The sequence below is a fragment of the Furipterus horrens genome, unplaced genomic scaffold (assembly GCF_987537825.1).
Source record: "Furipterus horrens unplaced genomic scaffold, mFurHor1.1.pri manual_scaffold_5, whole genome shotgun sequence".
Lineage (NCBI taxonomy): Eukaryota > Metazoa > Chordata > Mammalia > Chiroptera > Furipteridae > Furipterus > Furipterus horrens.
In genome coordinates this window covers 128,443,088-128,449,915 of record NW_028327175.1, presented here as the reverse complement: position 1 = coordinate 128,449,915, position 6,828 = coordinate 128,443,088, and the positions used below count along the sequence as shown (strand labels likewise).

Below are 6,828 nucleotides of genomic sequence, written 5' to 3'. Positions count from 1 at the left end.
AAGTCTCTAAATCTGTAAGACTGTCTTATTGGAAAGACATCCAGTTGCAAGGCATTTGACATTCTTCTTGTCTATAAATTAAACATCTTTGATGATACCACAGACATAGTTTAACTTTCAAATGAAAACATATTTTAAATGAAAAGAAATTTTAAAGATGATTAGCTGCACTACTTTATAGTCTGCCACTGATCATTGTGATTTTCCTTGAATAATGATTTTTCTCCCTAAGATTACCCCCCTTGTCATTAAAGGGACTACATTAAGCCCATTTTTAATTTATACTGTTCATTTGCATAAACATAAGAGCAGCAAATGATCACTTATGATCTTTAGTTCTGCTTTGCTGGAACTTATGCAAGGAACATTTAGGGTTACCTTCAGTCTGCCCTTCAGGGCACAGAAGCTGAGCCACATACTTGGCATTCAGCCTTGCCTGTACACACCTGTCTTTTCCAAGTCCTTCTGGTTTTCCATTGTGCCTTAAGGTCCCTTCTAGCCATCTTTTAGGAAAACAACCTCCATTCCTTCCCTGGAAAGATTGCTGTGGACCGCACAACCAACCACGGTACCAGGCCTTTCATCTCATGGGCTTTTATTACCTTCAAAAGGTATTGTGATTTCTCCTACTGTGTTCTTCTTCCTCAAAATTACTATGGCTATTCGGGCTCTTTTTTGGTTCTGTATAAATTTTTGAAGTATTTGTTCTAGGTCTGTGAAAAATGTCATTGGTATTTTAATAGGGATTGCATTGAATCTATCAATTGCTTTGGGTAGTATGGACATTTGAATGGTGTTGATTCTTCCCATCCATGAGCATGATATATGCTTCCATTTATTTGTATCTTCCTTAATTTCTTTCTTCAGTGTTATGTAGTTTTCTGAGTACCGGTCTTTTACCTCCTTGGTTAAGTTTATTCCTAGGTACTTTATTTTTCTTGTTGCTATGGTAAATGGGATTTTTCTTTTAGTTTCTGTCTCTGAGATTTTATTGTTGGTGTACATAAATGCCTTCAATTTCTGAATATTGACTTTGTACTCTGCTATTTTGCCAAATTCACTTATTAGGTCGAGTAGTTTTTTTGTGGAGTCTATAGGATTTTCTATGTACACTATCATGTCATCTGCAAATAATGACAGTTTTACTTCCTCTTTTCCAATTTGGATGCCTTTTATTTCTCTTTCTTGTCTGATTGCTGTGGCTAGAACTTCCAAGACTATGTTGAATAGGAGTGTAGAGAGTGGACATCCTTGTCTTGTTCCTGACCTCAGGGGGAATGCTCTCAGTTTTTGCCCATTGAGTATGATGTTGGTTTCAGATTTCTCATATATGGCCTTTACTATGATGAGGTATGCCCCCTCTATTCCCATTTTGCTGAGAGTTTTCATCACAAATGGGTGTTGTACTTTATCAAATGCTTTTTCTGCATCTATTGATATGATCATGTGGTTTTTGTCTTTCATTTTGTCTATGTGGTGTATTACATTTATTGATTTGCGAATATTAAACCATCCTTGCACCCCTGGGATGAATCCCACTTGATCATGGTGTATAATCTTTTTAATGTGTTGCTGGATGCAGATTGTCAATATTTTGTTGAGGATTTTAGCATCTATGTTCATCAGTGATATTGGCCTGTAGTTTTCTTTCTTTGTTGTGTCTTGACCTGGTTTTGGAATTAGGGTAATACTGGCTTCATAGAACGAGTTTGGGAGTCTTCCCTCTTCTTGGATCTTTTGGAATAGTCTGAGGAGGATAGGAGTTAGTTCTTCCCTAAATGTTTTGTAGAATTCACCTGTGAAGCCATCCGGTCCAGGGCTTTGGTGCCGGGAGTTTTTTTATTACTGTTTCATTTCACTCTTTGTTATTGGTCTATTCAAGGATTTCTGCTTCTTCTTGATTCAGTTTCGGAAGACCATATGTTTCCAGGAATTTGTCCATTTCCTCTAGGTTGTCAAATTTCTTGCCATAATAATTTCTTACAATCCTTTGTATTTCTGTGTTATTGGTTGTGATTTCTCCTCTTTTGTTTCTAATTTTATTTATTTGGGTCCTCTCTCTTTTTTCCTTGATGAGCCTGGTTAAGGGCTTATCAATTTTGTTTGTCTTTTCAAAGAGCCAGCTTCTATTTATGTTGATCTTTTGAATTGTTAGTTTAGTCTCTATGTCATTTAATTCTGCTCTGATCTTGATGATTTCCTTCCTTCTACTTGATCTAGGCATTGCTTGTTGTTCTTTCTCTAGTTCTTGTAGCTGTACGGTTAAAATTTTTATTAGAGATTCTTCTAGCATTTTTAGGTAGGCCTGTATTGCTATGAACTTTCCTCTCAGGACTGCTTTCGCTGTATCCCATAGGTTTTGGGTTGTTGTGTGTTCATTATCATTAGTTTCCAGAAACTTTTGATTTCTTCCTTGATGTCATTGTTAACCCATTCATTATTTAATAGCATGTTATACATTCTCCATGAGTTTGAATGTTTTTGAGTTTTTTCCTTGAGGTTGATTTCCAATTTTAAGCCATTGTGATCTAAGAAGATGCTTGATATAATTTCAACTTTTTTGAATTTGTTGAGGCTTGTTTTGTGTCCTACCATGTGGTCTAGCCTTGAAAATGTTCCATGTGCACTTGAGAAGAATGTATATTTTGCTTCTTTGTGGTGAAAAGTTCTATATATATTGACTAAGTCCATTTGATCTAGAGTGTTGTTCAGTGCCTCAATTTCTTTGGTGTTTCTTTGCTTCGAAGATCTGTCCATTGTTGACAATGGGGTGTTACAGGCTTCTACCATGAGTGTGTGCTGTCTATATCTTTCTTGGAGTCTTTCAAAAATTTCCTTACATATTTGGGCACTCCTAAGTTGAGTGCATATATATTTATAAGGGTTATATCTTCTTGATAGATTTTTCCCTTAAGTATTATGAAATGTCCTTCTTTGTCTCTTTTTATGGCCTTTGCTGTGAAATCTGTTTTATCTGATATAAGTATTGCTACCCCAGCTTTTTTTTCATGTCCATTTGCTTGAAATACTTTTTTCCATCCCTTTACTTTCAGTCTGTGTAGATCGTTTGTTCTAAGGTGGATCTCTTGTAGACAGCATATATGTGGGTCATACTTTCTAATCCATTCAGCTAACCTATGACTTTTGATTGGAGCATTTAATCCATTTACATTTAAGGTTATTACCAATAAGTACTTATTCATTGTCATTTTCCCCCTTTGAACCTGTGTTCCTCTCTGTCTTTCTCTGTTTCTTCATTTTCTTAAAACAGACCCTTTAGCATCTCTTGCAGTGCTGGTTTGGTTGAGATGTATTCTTTTAGCCTTCTTTTGTCTTGGAAACTCCTTATTTCACCTTCCATTTTGAATGAGAGCCTTGCTGGGTAGAGTATTCTTGGTTGTAGGCCTTTGTTTTTCATTGCTTGAAATATTTTTGACCATTCCCTTCTGGCTTGTAGTGTTTCTGCTGAGAAACCTGGTGAAAGCCTTTTTGTAGCTCCCTTGTATGTTATTAGTTGTTTCTCTCTTGCTGCTTTTAGGATTCTCTCTTTGTCTTTGAATGTTGCCATTTTAATAATGATGTGTCTTGAAGTGGGCCTGTTGGGGTTCATCTTCATTGGGACCCTCTGTGCTTCCTTGACTTGCGTGACTCTTTCTGTCCTCATATTAGGGAAGTTTTCTGTCATTAGTTTCTCAAAGAGGTTTTCTATCCCTTGCTCTTCTTCTTCTCCTTCTGGAATTCCTATGATACGGATATTATTAGGTTTCATGTTGTCCTGCAGCTGTCTTAGAACCTCTTCAGTTTGTTCAGTCTTTTTTCATTTTGTTGCACTGTCTGGGAGTTTTGTCTACATTGTCTTCCAGCTCACTGATCTGATCTTCTGCTTCCTCTAGCCTGCTTTTAATTCCTTCTACTGTGTTCTTCAATTCAGAGATTGTATTCTTCATTTCTTCCTGGCTCTTATCGATAGCTTCTATGTCCTTTTTCATGCTGGTGTAATTCTCAGTAAGTTCCTTGTAGTTTCCCTGGAGTTCTTTGTAGTTTCCGCTGAGTTCATTGAGCTTCTCCATAATCCATGTTTTGAATTTCATATCTGATAGTTTTCTCCTCTCTATTTCATTTAGCACTCTTTCTGGGGATTCTACCTTTCCTTTCGATGGGGGATTGTTTCTCTGTCTTCCCATTTTTGTGACTCCTATTGTTTGTTGGTGCTTCTTAGAATGATCTGCACTTCCTGGATCTGCTCCTGGTGGCATCAGATCGTGTACCAGTCTGGCCCTAGGCAGCCTGTTGGAGACTTCTAGGGATCTACTGCCTTTGTCTGTCTTCTTTAGTTATTAGTCTATTCAATCTGTGATTAGCCGTCAGGCTTAAGGACCGTGGGTGTGGCAGCTTAATTCCTGTAGGTAGGGCTTTTGCTTCCCCTCAGGCTGATGCCACTTGGAGGGGAATGGTCTGCCTGCAGCACTGGGGATGAGTCAGCACTGGGACCTGGTCAGCTGCTCCCCCAGTTCTCCCCTCAAAGCCACCTCGCCAAACTCTCCCCAAGTGTCTCCAGTCCTCTCTGCCTTCCCTCTGCTTGAGCCCAGGGTAAGTGGGGGCCAAAATATTTTTGTATGTGATCCACTTAAGAGCTTTTTTTCTGACACTGTATCTCTCCAGCTAGCAAGAAACCCTGTGGCTTTTCTCTTTTCACAGCTGGATACTATTTTACTTTCCACTCTGTTGCTGTAGGCTGGGAAGCCCAGCTGAGGGTCTAGACCCTGCCCTTCTCAGGGGGAACCCCTGGCTGCTGAGCTGTTTCTCAGTCTCTTCAGCTGCCACTCGTGGGAGTCTAGTCAGCCCTTCTGCATCTCCACACTCCCTTCCGGTCACATTGTGATGTAGCGGCCTTTTCTGTCTCTCTGTGGTTATAGGACTTCTCTCCAGCTAGTGTTCAGTTGGTTATTCCAGATGATTTCTTCAAAATTAAGTTGCAAATCCAGACTGGTCCTGGGAGGAGGTTAGTGTAGCTTCCACTTACTCCTCCGCCATCTTTGATCTCCGATAATAGCCATTCTTATGTGCATGAAAAACATCCATTGTGGCTTCGATTTGCATTTCCTTAATGATTAATGATGTTGTTGAGCATCTTTTTTTATGCTATGGCCCATTTGTATATGTATAATTTATTTATTTATTTAATTGTTTGTTTATTTTATTTTTAGAGAGAGGGGAAAGGAGAAAAAGAGGGAAAGAAACATCACTGGTTGCCTCTCACTTGCGCCCCCAACTGGGGACATGACGTGCAACCTGGTAATGTGCCCTGACTGGGAATTGAACCAGCGACACTTGGCTCACAGGCCGACGCTCAATCCACTGAGCCACAGCAGCCAGGGCTTTGTATATGTTCTCTGGAGAAATATCTATTCATTACATTTGTCCTGTTTTTAATTGGGTTATTTGTCTTTTCACTGTTCAGTTGTAATAGTTCTTTGCATATTTTGATACAATTTGTTATCAGATATATTATTGGCAAATTTTTTTTCTATTCTGTGGGCTGTCTTTCTTTCTTTCTTTTTTATCTTTTTTTTTTTTTGATGAAATTGGAAAATGTGTGCCCTACTACTTTGTTCTTGTTTTTCAAGATTGTTTTGGCTATTCTGGGTCCCTTGTGTTTCCATGTGCATTTCAGAATTATCTTGTCAATGTCTACAAAAATGACAGCCAAGATACTGATAGAGACAGCACTGAATCTGTGAATCATTTGGGGTAGTACTGCTACTTAATAGGTTATGGAACTCCCATGCCATGTCTAAATCTACTTCTTAAAAATAGTTGTGTTGGGGATAAATTATATCAGTGTTTTATAACTGAATTTTACTGATGAATCTGAGGTTATTTCCAGTAGTTTTCTATTACATACAATGCTGACAGGTATTTTTAAAAATTATTTATTTATTTTTAGAGAGATGGGAAGAGAGGAAGAAAAGAGGGAGAGAAACATTAATCAGTTGCCTCTCATATGTCCCCTGACTGGGATCCAAACCTGCAACTCAGACATGTGCCCTGACTAGGAGTCAAACTGGAGACCTTTGAATTTATGTGATTATGCCCAACCAACTGAGCCACACTAGTTAGGGCAATGCTGACAGTTTTTTGTTTTTTTGTTTTTCCTTGTAACCCAGCGCTTGAGGATAGAACTGGCGGACTGGAAACCATCGGCACCGAGGACATGACGCCGAAGGGGCCAGAGCCCTTTCCCTCTGCCTCCGTACATTACGGGGACCAGGACCGCACGCCCGACCCCCGCCAAGAAGAGGAGGGTCAATGCTGACAAGGCTCCTGGTCTTGTTTTTCATGCTTTATTAACTACTTGGAAAAAATATAATAGTTGAAAAAAGGCAGTTTTTTGGTTATAGTTTTATTGAGTTATGTATTGAAACTGTACAACATTAAACATTTTGACATATATATGCACCATGAAGCCATCACCACAATCAAGATAGTTAACAAACCTATCACTCCTCAAAGTTTCTTTGTGCCCCTTGGTAATTCCTTCTTTAGCCTTTTCCCAACCTCCCTCATCCCCGGGGAACCATCTACCTGCTTTCTGTCACTACAGTTTGTATTTTCTAGATTCTTATATAAATGAAATAATACAATATGTAATTTTTTTGGTCTGGATTCTTTCAGTTGTGTTGTTGTGAGTATCAATATTTCATTCCTTGTTGTTTCTGAATAGTATTCCACTGTATGGATATAAGACAATTGGCTATCCACTTTGAGATGAACATTTGGATTGTTTCCAGTATTACAGCTATTGCAAAGCAAGCTGCTATGAACATT

The 6,828-nt window shown here is 38.7% G+C and overlaps 1 non-coding gene across 1 annotated transcript; it reads right to left on the bottom strand.

The window, feature by feature from the left end:
- Nucleotides 1–6,156: 6,156 nt before the first annotated feature.
- Nucleotides 6,157–6,305, bottom strand: LOC150009789 (small nucleolar RNA SNORA57). Its single transcript, XR_016511542.1, has one exon. It is a non-coding gene; the product is annotated as a small nucleolar RNA SNORA57 (small nucleolar RNA).
- Nucleotides 6,306–6,828: the final 523 nt, after the last annotated feature.